At 42.6% G+C, this 2,817-nt stretch overlaps 1 pseudogene across 1 annotated transcript in view; it reads left to right on the forward strand.

Annotated features, from left to right (window-relative positions):
- The first annotated feature begins 2,727 nt into the window (after positions 1-2,727).
- Positions 2,728-2,817, forward strand: part of LOC308252701 (tubulin alpha-1B chain-like) — a 1,348-nt pseudogene continuing 1,258 nt past the window's right edge. The window contains exon 1 of the transcript in view: positions 2,728-2,817. This exon is cut by the window's right edge and continues 1,258 nt beyond it. The product of the transcript in view is annotated as a tubulin alpha-1B chain-like (transcript).

A 2,817-nucleotide genomic window follows, 5' to 3' on the forward strand; every position in this document is an offset into this window, starting at 1 on the left:
CAATAAAAAATATATTGGAAAAAGGAACCACTAATCTAAATGCATGGTATTATTGTAAGCCACTACATTTTGGGGTGGTTTGTTACCTAGCAGAAGCTAACTGATACAGGTGTGGATGATGAACTCACCAATTCCCTCAAGATGGTTAAAGTTCATTAGGGGCCATAACATATTCTTTTTTTTTTTTTTAATATATTTTATTGATTTTTTACAGAGAGGAAAGAAGAGGGATAGAGAGTCAGAAACATCGATGAGAGAGAAACATCGATCAGCTGCCTCCTGCACACCTCCCACTGGGGATGTGCCCGCAACCAAGATACGTGCCCTTGACCGGAATCGAACCTGAGACCCTTCAGTCCGCAGGCCGACGCTCTATCCACTGAGCCAAACCGGTTTCGGCACCATAACATATTCTTAAACACAAACAGTCTGTAATGTAGAAGTCCAGATATTAAAATTATAAACCAATATCAGGTTGTACAACAATGATAATAACTAATCCTATATAATAAAAGCCTAATATGCTAAGTGTCCACTTGGCCTGTTGGCCATTCAACCAATCAAAGTGTAATATGCTAATAATATGCTAAGGCAGCTCAACCTCTCGCTATAACATGCACGGACCACCAGGGGGCAGACTCTCTGACAGGTAGGTTAGCTTGCTGCTGGGGTCTGGCTGATCGGGACTGAGCGAGACAGGCCAGACATGCCCTGGAGCCCTCCCGTGGTCCCTCCTCAGCTGGCCAACCTCCTGCGTCCCTCCCTGGCCCCAATCGTACATCAGTGGGGTTCCTCAGCCTGGCCTGCACCCTCTCACAATCCAGGACCCTTAGGGGGATGTTGGAGAGCTGGTTCAGCCAGATCCCACAGGCCAGGCCGTGGGACCCCATTGGTGCAAGAATTTGTGCACTGGGCCTCTAGTATTTAAATAAACGCTTACTATGTGCCAGGCTGTGAAGTGCTTTGCATTCATTATTTTACTTCATCCTCATAGGAACCCTTTGAGATCAGTGCTATTTTTATGATCATTTTATAGATAAAGAAACTGAGGCCTAAAGAAGAAAAGAGCTTTGCCTGAGGTCACTTAACCAGCCAGTGGCAGAACCAAGATTCTGACCTAGGTAACTGCTTATGTTGTTATGTATTGTGGGATCCAAACCCCAAGGGCCGTGCAGAAAGGGTGCTGTGAACATGCAGAGGGGAGCCTCACACTTCTGCTTGGGAGTCAGGAGAGGATTTATGGCAGAGGGAGTTTCTGGGTTGAGTTCGAAGCCCAGGCAGGATCAGGACATGTGAGCTGGAAGAGAATGAGACTTTCAGACAGAGGGAATAACTTGAGCAAAGGTGAGGGAATAAGCAAACTTCAGGAAGAGAAAGGAATGTCACTGACAGAGGAGAGTGTTCTGGGGAAGGACTGCGGCGGGATTTTAAATTCAGAGCATTCCAGACATCCAGCATTAATAATCATTTTGGACACAAGGTATGAAAAGGTTATATTTGAAATATTAAATTAGTAAGCCCAGCATTAACAGAATGTCTTCCGCATTTTAGTGCGGCTTCTGAACTGATTCACTGCTGGACTATATACATAGTTTGAAGATGTTAGACTGGAAATGGTAGAGAAAATATTTTGTTGTTGATTTTTAGTTTGTTCTCTCACCTAAATATTTTATGCAGTTATTTTTTTCCTTGAAACCCACTGAGAAGGTACCACCCTTCTCTTTCTGCTTTCGTCTCAGTACATATCAACAGTCAAAAGCAGGAATACTTAAGTGAGCATCCAAGAATGCTGCATGTGCCCAGCATTTCAATTCTGCCATGTTCCCCAAAGGTAAGATGCTGCCCTGCTCCCAAGGAACTTAGCAATCTAATTGGACACTAAAACTCTGTGGCATAAATTCTAAGGGCCATTAACAACGAGAATGAAAAAAATCAGCGCAGACTGGAGGAACCAGGAAGACCTCCAGGGAGAAGCCAGTACCAATGTGGGAGGAAAGCATTTGAGTTTCATACTGGCATTCAGTATTGTTAGGACCATCTTTAGCATCAACTGGAATATACTCTCATCCAACAGAGAAAAATAAGAAATGACCTTTAGCCTAAAAATTTCTTGGTACTTTCTCAATCTGAAATAGCGAGTGTGTTTCACTTCTTGGATTAATTCTGCTTGAAGTGCTACCTTAAAAAAGATTATGCGTTTCTGCCAGCCTCCGAGGAAAGGAATGCTGAAATCCATAAGTGATGCCTGCCACAGGTATGGGCAAAGTGAGGGAGAACATCCTACATGCATGACTTCTCTCTTCCTTATTTTCCCCTGCAAATTATAATAAAATTTCCATTTCTGTGTACCAAAATAGATGAAATCTTTAACTAACTGGACTCCATACCTTACTTTTTACTTTTAGGACAGAGGCACATAAAAAAAATTAAACAAACATTCTAAAAGAAAATCTCCCCATACCTTTCTGTTTAGCTAGTTAAATTTTAAACTTATACCTGCCCTCTACTTAGAGGATTGTATGCTGATTCCTTTATATTCAGAAAGATGATCTTGAGGTACAGAAAAATCCTGAATTATTAAATATAAACTATATAAAGTCTAAGCTGTGTTTTGTTGAAAATATATGTTCTTGAGTGGGTTACTTACCTTGACTCTTAGGTTGTTAGGGATAGTAACCCGGACCCAGTGTCTAATCCAGTGTGGCCTGTACCTGCTCACCCGCAGCCATGCGTGAGTGCCTCTCTATCCATGTTGGCTAGACTGGTATCCAGATGGGCAATGCCTGCTGGGAGCTCTACTGCCTGGATCATGGCATC

This window comes from Plecotus auritus (genome assembly GCF_963455305.1).
Source record: "Plecotus auritus genome assembly, chromosome: 7".
Taxonomy (NCBI): domain Eukaryota; kingdom Metazoa; phylum Chordata; class Mammalia; order Chiroptera; family Vespertilionidae; genus Plecotus; species Plecotus auritus.